General features: G+C 42.4%; 1 protein-coding gene across 2 annotated transcripts in view; it reads left to right on the forward strand.

The window, feature by feature from the left end:
- The first annotated feature begins 4,150 nt into the window (after window positions 1–4,150).
- Window positions 4,151–13,786, forward strand: part of PAFAH1B1 (platelet activating factor acetylhydrolase 1b regulatory subunit 1) — a 38,108-nt gene continuing 28,472 nt past the window's right edge. Inside the window, exon 1 of one of the 2 annotated variants that reach the window (XM_080397870.1) lies at window positions 4,151–4,363. The gene's annotated coding sequence lies outside the window, so the exon portion shown is untranslated. Of the gene's footprint in view, window positions 4,364–4,441; window positions 4,589–13,786 lie in introns of those variants that run through there. The other variant, XM_080397871.1, reaches the window with a different exon arrangement.

Consider the following 13,786-nt stretch of genomic DNA (forward strand, 5'->3'; position numbering starts at 1 on the left):
TAAACGGCAAGACACAGCTAGAAGTTAATTTTCCTTTGGTAGGTGCTTAGGCACCTAGTTACAACAGTATTTGTGTCACCAGAATTTATTCCCAGCCTAAAACTGAGTTATCTTTCAGTTCAAATCTGTGGAGGCATTTTTGTGCAACTTTCTATCTTTCAAAGCTCTGTAGTTGTAACAGCTCGTCTCTTTTGTAGGTCAGGCACCACCATGGACTTGCAACATGTAAATTAGTTGATTTACAGTGGTACAGTCACTACAATGTTTTGCTACACAAATATGTACACATGTAGAATATTAATGACAACTTTCATTCATAGGCAACATACAAATTACCAATGAATGAAGTTTCCAGTATTTAGCAGAAACCTTTTAGCAAGGTTTGATGTAACATTTTGAAATACGTAATCTCCAATGTAGTAGCTATAGCTGTGTATGCCACTCCATATGGTAAAAAACACACTGAAGAAGCCTGGCTCACTCTGAAGCGTGGCTGTGCATGTTGTAAACATTTACTTTAGGAATATCCTGTAAAAAATTTGAAGTTGGAATCAGAAGGAGCTATGCAATTTGTGTCTGCACATCCCCGCTGAGGCAGAGGGTATGTGTTTTCTGTCATCAGGTTACACTGTGGCAATCAAGGAAACCATCAAGAAAAATCAAGGAAAACAATCAAGGAAACTATCAAGAAACTGTCAATAAAAAAAGAGGCTCTGAGACTCCACAGAATTCAGCTGTGCTGAGAGCTGGGAATTCTTTTCCATCACAGTATCAAGCAATGATATTACAAAGAAGGCCAGCTGTAAAAGGAGAGTAAAATACCTGTGTCATGAAAGTGCTGGGAAAATTCATTCATCTCTTTGAAATGGATTTAATTTCTTCTGTAGGTGCTAATTATCGCTGGAGTATGTACCTAAAATACTTGATACATTAGAATTTTGTGAATGGCAAAGCAGTTTTGCCTGCTTTGCAAACAAACTGAAATAAAGTGAATTTTGGCATACCACTTTAAAGTCTTACCTTAAATTTCAGTCCCTGTTCTGCAAATATCCTGCTCAAGGGTTGCAGTTTACATAATGGGCACTTCTAGAGACCTACAGACCAGCTGGCCTGATCCTGGCTCCTGGGAAGGTTATGGAGCAGACCTCCCGGGGGGCCATGTTCAGGCACAAGAAGCAACAAGATGGCTGGGAGAAGCCAGCACCGCCTGACCAAGGCAGACTGTGCTCAATGCACCCAACCAGCCCAACATTCTGCAGCGCAATGACCATCTTTCTCTACAGACACGGGGAGAGCTGTGGATGTTGCTTACTTTGACTTCAGCAAGGCCTCTGACATGGTCTCCTAGTACCACCACAGCCAAACTGGTGCGATATGGACTAGTTGGGTAGAGTGTATGGATGGGGGGAAAATGGCTGAACCACTGGGCTCAAAGGCTTGCAATCAGCAGTACAAAGTCCACAGGACTTCAGGATGTAAGCCACATGCACAACAACAGAACTGAAAACATGTTTACAGGTGATTAACCTGAATGTGAAAAGGGCTCATAATCTCTACTTACAGCAGGAGTGGAAGGCTCCAAGTTATTTCCAGGCCTGTCCATTTATAATCAGCACATTAAAAAGCAAACGAGCCAATGACTGTATGCCCCTTAAGAGATCAGAAAATGTGCTTAACATGTTTAAAAATTAAAAGTATGTTAATTGCCAGAGAACAATTTAAGAGGCTACAATTGACCAATGGCTAATACCCCCTAGGATTTAAAATGTGAGAAGTAATAATCTTCAGTTGGAGACACTATTTTTCCATATACCTGTGTGGCATGAAGTATCATGCAGATTTGCAATTTTTATCCACTGTTTCTCATGTTGGCGTGTGCCTCATGTTGGAACTGGGAATGTTATCTCGACCACAGGAGGAAACTGCTATTGCCAGTGGTCAGCACAGAAATTTAGAAATAGAGGGGGGGAAAAACCCTGGTATGGCCAGATCCAATCCTCTCTTTTGGAAAGTATCTGAACACCTTCTTGAAACATTGGTTCAGAATACTGAGACATGCTGCTCCATTTTGATTGTTTTTCATTAACAAAAGGATCAGAGCTACAGCGCATTGCCTCTGCACTAGAAATTTGGCCTGCTGACTTATCCAACTCCTTATCGCATCATTAATTACAATGATCAGCATATTGAAACAGAATTATGCAATACTTTTAGTCCATTTTTAATGTTGCCAGTGTATTTGGGAATGTCTGTGATAACACCATATTACCAAGGCTTAAATGGATCAAAAACTTGTAATCCAGTAAATTAAAAAAATACCTTAAATGCAGGTTCGTTATCAAAATTTGTCCTGGATGCATCTGCAGTTTTGCATTGTGTATTGGGTATAAATAGCCCTCTCTAGCCTACTGCTATATAAAATAAAAACATAAACAAAAAAGAAAGTGACCAACCATAAGCCATAGCACAACAGCAAACCTGATAGAAAGCACTGTCAAGTGCCCTCAGTATGTAAATGGAGCTTCATTATATGAATTTTAGATATTAGTAATCTCAGTTACTACTTCAAATAGAAACAGATAAAACTATACAGATTTTGATTATGTTATTTTCAGTGTCCCTTGAAGTTTCTTCAAGTTTTTGCTGTACAGATAATTTTAATCGTGGAATGACTTATTTCCCCAAATCAGCATTTCAGAAAACTTTATGGCCCACATTAAATATCGGATTATGCTGTTATGCCTGCCAACATTAGAGTTCACTTTGGTCACTAGTCTTTGATAGTGACACATGTAACTGTTTCCTGTAACAGCAGGGCTCTTTCTGTTTTGCATCTGGATTTACTTCCAGTCACACTGGTTGGGTCCACTCCCAGTTTATCTTTGGCATTTCCCAAACAGAGTATTTTTCAACACACCTTGTTAAGGACTGCTGTCACTGATACTCAAACTACTGAAGACCGTAAGGACTGCAAAATCAAAAACTGAGGGGAGAATTTGGCTTCCGATGTATGCAGCTACCTGACTATGTTTGTCAAATGGCAACTGAGGGAGGTGGCAGCCCATTTCTCCAGGACTCTGTACCCTCTTCTGTCTCAAGTCACTTCTTGGGAGCCTATGGATTAAATTATCAGTGGTTTATGCCTCAGTTTAGGAACACTGACATATTAAACAAAGGCTATTTTGAGATTTAACTAAGTGGGGTTTGTAGAAGATTATGAAAACATTCTATTTAAAGTACAAAGCATGACCTTTTTCATACCGGTACTGTGACTGTGCATGGGGACACGCCAAGTTCCTGGACTTCCAGTCCTACAGAGGTAACGGCCACAAGTGACATGCATGCTTCTGTCAAATCTGGTAACTCCAGGTCTGTGGGACAAGGTTACTCACTAAAAATACTGCTGTCTCAGGAGCAGATTCCACACAAGCCAGAACACGCTATGGCAATGCATCTGTGCGGTGAGACCGAATGCAACAGCCCACAGAGGGGAGCAGTGTAACTCCACTTTAAGGCTTTTCTTGGCAGTTGCATCAGTTTGGTTAGAACAAAGCCAGCATCAGCTCCTTCATGGCTGCCTGGAGCGAGAAGCTGTGCCACATTGAATCGCGAGGCACCATCTTGCCGTCCCCTCCATCGCTCTGCACAGCACCGATGTGGGTATCGTGCACTTCATATTATGCGAGCATGAGCCCACAAAGCATCCTCCAAGCTACACCGCACAGCTAAGCATGTACGTGTGCCTTTTCCTTCTCCTCCTAGCCCCTCCAGCAGCGTTAGCCTCTTCGCTGGTACTTGCAGGTCTTTTTTTGCCATTTACAGGCATCACTAAGGCAGCTCTATCACTAATTTAGACGCCAACGAAGCAAAGCACGACAGCAATGTGACGGGGTGTGTGTCAGTGTGTGACAGCACGGCAGCAGGAGCCGCAAGGCCCTGTGCCAGAGAGAGGCCGGGGGCCCGGCGGGGCCCGGAACGGCGGGGCGGGGGCGCGGGCCTGGCCACCGCTCACAGGCCGCCCCGCAGGCCGCGGCGGGGCGCGCGCGGGGCATGCCGGGGACGCGGGCGGCGCGGGGCATGCCGGGACACGCGCCCCTGCGCCTCAGCCGCCCAAGATGGTGGCCGGCGGCTGTCCCCGCCCCCGCTCGCACATGCGCAGAGGTGCGGCGGGCCGCGCCGCTCCCTCCCTCCCTCCTGGCGGCCCGGACGCCACTGACAGACCGCGGAGCGGAGCGGTGCGAGCGGCGAGAGCTTCCGGGACCCCCCCACGGACCCCCCTCCTCCGCGCCCCGCCCCGCCGCACCGGTGAATGGGAGAGGCGGGCGGCGCCGGCCCCACAGAGCAGAGCGAAACGGCGGCTCGGGTAAGGCCGGGGCCGCGTCTCCCCTCTCTGCCTGCCTCCCCTCCGCCGATCGCCGGCGCCCCCCGCGAGGGGCTGTCCCGGCCGGCGGCGGGGTCCAGCGGGCCGTGCGGCCGGCGCGGCTCTCCGCTCCCCCCTCCTCTCCGCTGCTCCCCGCCCTCCGCTGCTGCTCCTGCCCCCTCCCTCCTTCTCTCCAGCTCGCTCTCAAAATGGCGGCCGCGCCCGTTGGTGAGGAGGGAGCCGGGGAGGAGGCGGGGGAGGCAGGGCGACGGGGCGGGAGGGAGGGAGGCGAGGCGGGGGACGGTCCCCGCGCCCCGGCGGGGTGTGGTGGGGGCCGCCGGGCGCGGCTCCCTCCCCTCTCCGCTGGCCCTTCCCGGGCTTCAGCGCCGTCCCCGCCGTGGGTGACTTAGCAGGAAAACAGGGCGCGGGGGAGGAGTGGGCCAGACAAGGGAGCGGGGTGGGGTGAGGGGGGAGCGGCCCCTGCGGTGGGCTCTGGCTCCCCGGCTGTCGCGGCCTCGCCCCCCCGCCCCTTAGGCCTCTTCGTTTCTTCTGGTGACTTAGCAAGATACCGGGGAGGAGGCGGTGGGCCAGGCGCAAATAATGGTAAAAAAGGAGAGAGCCTGGGGCGAGGGGTCTGGTGGTACGTGTGCCGGGGAGAGCACCGAGCATCCCTTCCCCGAATGCCCCCCGGAGGGCTTCTCCTCTCCGCCCCCGTCCTCTCCGAGGGCACGGCAGGCGTTTGTCAGGAGATGGCCCAGATCTCCGGAGTTGGCCGCAGCACAGAAAACAAAACGAGAATTGATAATACATGGGAACGGAGTAGGTGTTACTTTGAGAATTTGTTTCACATCCACCCTGTTTTCCTGCAGTGATCTTGATTGGTAGGAGGTGGCTCAAGACCTTCAGAACCAGCTGCAGTAAAAACGGGGGAGGGAGACCTAATCTCTCCTTCTTGGGGTCATATCTCTGCTTGGTTGTCTACAGTCGCACAGGCTCTCCTTGGAAACCTTGTAATAGCAGTCGAGTTTGCTAAAATGCTGTGTTTATTGCTACTCTTGAGTTTTTGTTTCAGCAGGAGGTTATGCGCAGGCAGAGCTTTTGATGGAAGTTGGGGGGTGGGAGTGGTGCCTCCTTTAAAAAGTTTAAGGTTTAGTCTGTTCTCTAGATGTGAGATTATTTTTTTGTTGTTGTTTAAGGTGGATGCAATTAAACTTGACCTTTAATACCAGTAATAATGTGACACCTTCCCTTTCTTTGCTACAATACGCTGGTAAAATTTCCTTGCTGATGGTGCTGCAGCAGAGGGCTTGGTGGTTGCAGGTCAAGTCAATTCATAATGAATTACCTAACCAGGGGATGGTGGTGGAAGGTTAATCTAAGCTATATTAAAAATCTTTAATAAACACAGGTTTACTGTAAATAAATGTTTGGGCATGTTGATCTGGCTGAATTAGGTATTTTTGTGGAGATTCTTTTAAGCACATATTCCTATGACAGAATTGTGTATGATATTAGGAGATGGGGGTTAAAGAACCTACGTTTAGTGATGATCATTTTGTAAATGATTGTGCATCATTCAGCTGGTTTTCAGAAGAGGGAGGGTCTGCTATCAAAATGTTATTTGCCCTTAGAGTCGTTTTGTTAAATAGAAAAATTATGTTAGGGAGCTAAACAAAGAAAATATTTTCAAACAGAAAGATTTATTGCAAATTTCTAGCTTGTTCTCAGGGATCTCATTTTTGTGTGTTTCTTTTGATATTACCATGTTTATGGATGCTGTGTGCAGCCATTGAGCAGAGAAGAGACTGGGTGGAGTAAGGAGGCAAAGCTGCGAAATGGCTAGATTACCCTTTCATAGCTTTTTTTTTTTTTTTTTTTTTTTTTTCCCCCTTTGCTGGGGTGGAGGAATACTAATTGCCGTAACAATGAAGTCTCTTTAGGGAAGAATCTAATGGTGCAGGAACCTTCTGAAATGAAAGAAATCTCGCATTCTGTTTTGAGGCTTATTTTTCTTCAGGGTGGATCTTGATTTGTCTGACAGTGAGAAGTGACCAGTCACTGTTGCAAAGCTGGAATTTTTTTGTCTGATAACCATTTCAATTTATCCACTTAGATATTCACTTGTTGAATTTATTTTATTTACACTTACATAAGAATTAGGATTTTTGTGTGCGTATTTTACACACAACATTCCCTGAAATACAGAGAACCCCTGTATTGTTGCTTAATGCTATTATTTATTTGTCCATGTAACTTCTTGGTTAGACTGGGTTATGGGTGGACTTGCAAGAAAAGGCAATCCCTGCTTTCTCTGGTGGCCACAGTAGAGTAACTCCTATTAGTTTATGAACTTAATTGCATTACCCTTCTTCATGTGCTGTGTTCGTGTTAAACAACATCTCAAGATTTTGGAAGCCCTTTTGAACAATATGGCTCTGTAAGAGCATTACTATACCACCCGGATGCTGCTGCATCATGGGGGTAATATTGATGCTTAGACTTAAAGTTGTGTAGGAAAGGTGTTAGAACAAAGGATTTGGGGAATACAGTAGGGATCGGATGAAGCACCTAGGAAGGGCTGCTTGCAGAAGTGTTCTCCTGTTCCAGATGTGGCTTATGGCTTGCCCACCTGAATGCAGTATTGATAAGAGCAAGTGCAATGCTGACCACTCATGATTCTGAAGCAGGTTGACGTTTTGCTTTTTCTTGGGTCTGTCTCATTTCTGAAGTCCAGTTTTTGATGGTAGATGGCCACAGATGTGACTGTGTTTGGCTTTAATTTGCCCAAAATTAAATTAAAGGGTAGTGGCTTTCTTATAAGATGTAGTTCACTCACTCAGGGTAGATCTTACAGGATTTAGTGGATGTGTTCATTAAATGCATGTGTCTAAAAATGTATCCGGGCTAAAAGCAATGAACACTTGCCTCCTCACTACTTTGGTTGATTTTTGTCCTTGAAATTATGGCATTTACTGTCTGTACAGGGAATAACTTTTAAATTTCTGTTCTACAAAAGGAAAAGGCATTAATACTTACCTTTATGACTGCACGTGAGGTCTGTCTTGTGTGTATTGCTGGCTTTCCTGCCTATACTGTTTCCTATGCTCCACCCAGCCTTGGGTGCTCAGTTGGTATTCTTTGTCTGCTGTCAACTTTTTTGTCTATCCAACTTGCTATGGATGGGACAGCTATTGAATTAACATCTGTTGACTGTCTTGCCCAACACTCCAACCTTGTCTTTCTTCCAGAACTCTATAATTGACTTCCATCAGTGCTAATTATAATGTGTTTTACCCTCTTGTAAAATATTCTGGGCAAGCAATAGCTGGAAGACCCCTGCCTCTCTACAGCTCAGAAATACACTGTGTATGTTTGTTACCAGGTATATATACAACCCTCTGTAGGTGCTTCTGGTATTCACGATGTAGAGTGGTTGGAATTACTGTAGTGGGAAGGGGAGTAGATTTTGAATAGTTTTGTTTCGGTCAGTTTTCCCCTACTTTTGTGAGCTTCGGCCTGTTTTCTAAACTAAAGGCGAAGACTGTGGGAGGGCTGCTGAAATGTCCGTGAAGTGAACACTTGCTTGTCAGCCTGAAAATAAGAACTGTGTAGGCCTGAATTTAGGAAATCAAAAGGACAATAAAAATCATAATTAATAATAAATAATAGATTCTGTATAGGGTGTTGGCCAGTTTCTAGCCTATAACATAATTCATGATGGCAATCAAAGGTCTTTCCCAAGTATCAGAGCAGTGTGTGTTAATCAAAATGATTCTGGGTTTCTTCTGTGAGGTATATTATAGAGAAATAGCAAGTGATGTACTGTCTATACTTGCAGATCTGTTAATGAAGTTACTACTGATCTCTTCTTTCTCCTTTTTGTAAGAGTTGAATATCATTGGCAGAACAACCTGTCTGCTAAAAATGTATTCAGTTGATTAAGCCTTGCCTGGATTGAATGGCTTTCTCAGGAGCTACTTTATTACCTGACGCAAGGGGGATGGGGCTCCTAATGTGGCTTTTGGGTGTTGTGAGCATAGGTGTTTATTAATGGGTTATGCTACTTTGTCTTTTGATCTGCCTGAGTAGGTTACACCTCAATTTAAAGTTTTTAAAAACAGGCATTTACACTAAGACATAATTCTGAGCTGTTTAAAACTAGTTTTCAAGTACATAAAGTTATTTATTCAGATTTTTTACTATTATTGCTGTCCAATTCAACAGGAGAGTGCACATGGTCATCTTCTGCATGGAAGGCTTCTGCCATTACTGAAAATGCAGTGGTGTGATTTGAGCTGTAACTGTATTATGTCAGCTTCATTTTGGTACCCTTAGCTTAGGTTGAGTTAAATGTCTGTTTTTCTTGTATTACAGTTATCTTGGAACAATGCTTTTCCTCATTTCTACTATGTTTTGAGACCTACTGATGAATATTAGATATTAGATACATTTGAAAGAACCATGATTTTTATCTGATGAATAATTTAGTTCTAGCTTTACCCTGGAGAACTTGCTAGGTACTGCAGGTTAGCTCCAACAAATGTGTTAGATATAACTTTTGTCTTATCTTAGTTGTTCAGAGGGCCTTTTCTTCTTCATACTCATTGAGGCAGGACATGAATGAGGCAGTGCATGTCTCCTTCAGCATGTTTAAAAGCTCTTTTTTCCCCATTTTTTTTTAACCTTGTGCTCTCTCTTTAGGGGATTAGATGTGTGTGACTTAGGCTACCTTGATTTTAGTTCACTGTCATGGAAACCACCTAGCATACTGCTTCATGCTGCATGTACTGTTAAGGAAATTTCAAAGAAAAATGTTACTTACAACATAAGTGTATGCTGTGATCCATTTCATCAGTACTGTAAGCATACAGTCCTCTTCAAAGCAAATGATGTGTGCACAGCATTGTCATACTAAGCAGTATCAAGAGCACTGGTGCATGCATAACTATTAAAAAAATCAACATTATGAATTCAAAGTACTTGTTAGTTAATACATTTGGAAGTAATTTAGCCACTTTCTCCTTATTGGTGCTGCTTCTGAGAGAGCCCAGCATTTTGACTTGACTGTTTATGGACATTTGGATAAGGATTGTGATTAAATAAATGTAATAAATACATCTTTGTGGTTGTTACTCCATTGATTTTGGAAGACTTACCTGATATTTTTAACCAGTAACTAGTTGCTGCAATCTTGAAAAGGTATTCCCAGGTATGGACAATCCAGCATGGTTGAGGTTTATAGGTGGTGCTGCAGCAAATGCCTGTCCTGTAATTTTGTCAGATCCATTGTTAAACAGGTCCCTGTTGAGTGAGTTTGTAGATACGCTTTTCTGAAGCACCTCTTGTTTGCGGTGCTTGTTGGTGAGTCAGCTGGCATCCCTCCTTTGAGGTAGGGCTAAAGGTTTTATGGCATGATATCATACTAGTTTACATCTGAGATAGCATGGTGGCCTTCATGATTTAAGATTGTGCATACCTTCCCTCTCGTATCAATGTTAATTGTCCCTGTTGTGCTTCACAGATCTTAAGTTCTTTTGGTTTAATTTGACAAATCTCTTCCCTGCAGATTGCTTCTGCCTTGTTTTTCCCCATGGAGGTAGCTTAATGCTGAAGCAAAGTTAAGTTTATCCTTCAAGACCAAAGGAAAATCAGTTAGAAACATCTAGCTTGTTAACCTGTAGATACATGACTGTTTCTTCCATAAAGAAACAGCGGTGGCAGTTTGTCTTGTGCTTGATTCACCTGGGTTTGGGTGTGAAGAAAAAGACTGATAAACAATCGGTTTATTTAAACGCTAGTGTCTCTACAACCTATTGAGGGGATGATGTCGTTAGAGTGAGTGTGTATGCGTATTTTGAAATGGTGCCTATTAAATCAGTAATGGTAGAAGTTTTTAGTTCTCAGCTGGATTTGTAGGCAGCAAGCACAAACGAGGTTGGGGGAAGCTTAGCAGAGGAGTTCCAACCCTAGTATTCATCCACAGCAAGACAGTGATGATGGGGTTAAAGTTCTAACATCATACATATCATTTCTGTAATAAAACCTTCTGACTAGCTAATGCTGTTCCAACAAACTTGGAGTTTTATCTTTTCATGTTTCTGTCACACTAATAAGGCTGGGATGAATACTAATGATAGGTAATTTCTAGTACCACAGTATATCACAATCACAAATTTGTACATCAACAAAATGAGAACTGAGATAGTTGCGAATACTGTAGTTTGCTGCCTAGTGTCTGCTTGTTCTTGGTCCTGTTTTGTGCTCTCTGACATTGCTTCTGTATCAAAAAGTGTTTTCCATTTCAGCAGTAAAAGAAGTAATGCTGTGTCTGTCTTCTGCTCTCTTGGCTTAGATAAGGGACCTTCCTCCAGTGAGAGGAGTTACTCCTTCCAGCAGGAGAGTTACTGCATATGCAACTAGGTGGGAGATGCAGGAATTCTTAGAAGGGATGCTGGTGAAGTGGGAAGAGGAAGACAGCTATTTTTTAGGGACTGGTTCCCACACTTGAGATCTGCTTCAGAGGCAGTAGTGTTATAGGTGAAGATGGATCATAAGAAAGATGAGACACCTTCTACAAGACGTCTGATATCATTACTTTTGGTATCAATGTCATGCAAGATTCAGCTGTTCCCTGTAATAGGAAAAGATGTATGTATGGTGATTTTGGTGCCGTGTTCCACCCCTCCCCTTGTCAGGTGAAGCCATTTTTGATCAACAAGCTTTGAAAACGGCTAGAGAACTAGCAGAGTGTTCTCATGATTTGAAGAGTGGAAGTTTTGTCTGAATTTCTTTGGATTTCTTTGTGGTTCTGACCTTCTCCTATTTTAAAGCTTTTACATAGGTGTTCCTTCAAGTTCCCTTCCAAATATTTTTTTATACATAATTTAATCAATTTACAGTCATTTTTGTTAACATCAGATTTCCAATATAACATCAGTTTAATAATTGAGTTATTTAAATTTGGATATAGTTCTGTGACCTCCTTTGGAGTTGTAAGTCTAGTACTTAATTCTTCAAGACAGAGAAGTATGGGGGGAAGAACTGAAAAGAACAAAGTTCAAATCCATTGCATTACTGCTGATCAGCTGTAAGAAACTGTGTACTCTTCTCTTGGTGGCTAAGAGAAAGAAGCTTAAGTACAGTGTTCTAGAATTGTTATCACAAAATGTGTACGTATTGTTTGACCTAGCAAAAATGATGTTGAGAAATATTTTGCTGAAATCATCCAGATAACTGCAATGTGCATTACGCATTTCTCTGAACAAGTTTAGAGTAGCAGCTTGTAATACTTTAGCCCACTGTAACACTGACCCTCCTCCTCCCTCTATCCAGTTCTTCTACACCCCCCACTCACCACCCCCCACTCACCACCCCCGGTCCTCCAAGTCACCTGTGGCTGACCAAAAAGTCATTCAGGTTTCCAGTGAAGTTCAGTGAAAACCCAGTGGGGGTTAATAGGAATTTTAAACTAATTTTGTGAAATAATTCCTTGCTGTCATATCCCTATCACAACATACTAATGAACAGCATAACGTGTTCTACATCCAGAACTTTTTCGTATGTTTTACAGGTTTCTTTTCTACTGCAGCCTGCTTTTTTCCAGGTGCTTCATTTATTGATAGTTCAATTTACCTGCATTTTCATATAGAAATGAACAGGTAGGCTAGAAGAAGGCTGTTTTCACTTGTTTGCTGCCGAAGTCTAGATGTAGACTACAAACTTGAGCTGTGACCTGGAAGAAGCCTAAAGGCACTAAAATGATACGTAGTGACCATGTGCTTGAGATATTTCTCCTGAGAGTTGATTGTATTGGGCAATTCTATCAGAATTGCAAAACAGAAGTGATGGAGGGAGTATAAATGTCAGGATTGAATTAGTTTGAAGACTTCTTTTTCTCAAAAAATATTTTCCTGGTAAATTTGGTCCAAATGTATCGAAAAGTCACATAGTGTTGGTGCCTGGGAAAGGTAACAAGACCAGAAATGTATTTTGTTGTTTTGTAGTCCTAAAGGTAGGTGGTGACTGCTAGTGATCTGTTAAGTAGTGATTATAATTTGAAATAATATGGAAAAGTAGATGAGCATATTGTTTATTTCAAAATGCACATCTCTAATTGGGACAGAAATATGCTTATTTAGGGAAGATGCAGTGTAGAGTTGTTAACTTGCTCCTGTTCCGTAGCATCTTGATGATGGCATTACTTAGCTTTTTTTTTTTTTTTTTTTTTTTCAGATGTAATTACAACCTGTTTTCCAAGTCTTTGGAACATAGGCACTATATCTGATCTGCTATAGATTATGCTCTAGTTCCCCATGGATTTATTGTTGAATTATTTTCAGAAGTAAACTACAGTATCAGGTTTTAGCAGAGTCAATTCAATTAACCAGTGAAAGTAGGTGAAATGAATAAGAAAAGAGGCATAGGACTTTTCAGTTTTTTGTGTTAAAAAAATTCTTGTGTTGATAAACCTCTGACTGAAATGGAAAATATTGTTGGTAACTTACTGCAAAATGTGAATAGGCACTGCACAAAATGCTATATTATGTGTAATATTATGTGGATATACTTGGCAAAACATTTGTGTTTAAGATCTACAGGCACTTTAAGACTTTGCTTAATTACAGAATAACAGGCTTACTAAATGTGAATTAAAAATAAGGCTCAGAGTTGTAATTCAGATCAGATTAGTTTTTGTTTTGATTTTTCCAAAGTAAAATAGTTGTTGGAGCTCACTTTTTTCATAATCCTTCAGCTAGCTTTACTGATGTAGGCTGAAAAGTGGAAAAAAGATTAGCCCAGCTCATAAATGAGTAGCTTGCTTGTATTCTTAAAGTCGTCCCTGCCAGCTTAGCAGGTGATGAATTCTGACATTTGCTATGATAAGGTGTGTTTACCGCACTGTAGGAAGAACTGCATGGCTGTTCTCTTGTGACTGTACTGTGTGTGTACTCTTCTGCTCTAACGGGGGGTGAGATGAAGGGGAGAACAAGGAACTGGATGTTTTATTGTTAGTGTTTTTCTGTCCCATTAACAGATGGAGACTGATTTCTAAGAAACCTTTTCAGGTCATAGCAGTTGTGCTGAAGAAATATGGATATTGCTTGACTTTTAATTAGATTCATACTTAAATGGCAGCTTCCATGGAATCTGTTTCTAGAGTACATTTATAGGAAGAGTTGTCCTATTCTGTGGCTTGTGTTTGAAAAAGCAGCTTTTTGCTTACTGGGTTTAAAACAAAATTAGACCATTAAAAATAAGATTAAAAGGAAATGTTAGTGTGTGCTTGCTTATATACTTGCTAGGATTTAGCTGTATAATCTAGAGGTATAAGAGATCAATTCATTTAATTTAGTTCTCCGATAAAGGCTTGTAGCTCTAATTGCCTGCAATGTTCACAAATAACCACTCTAAGTCCTCTTGTTAATG

The sequence above is a fragment of the Falco punctatus genome (assembly GCF_963210335.1).
Source record: "Falco punctatus genome assembly, chromosome: 1".
NCBI lineage: Eukaryota > Metazoa > Chordata > Aves > Falconiformes > Falconidae > Falco > Falco punctatus.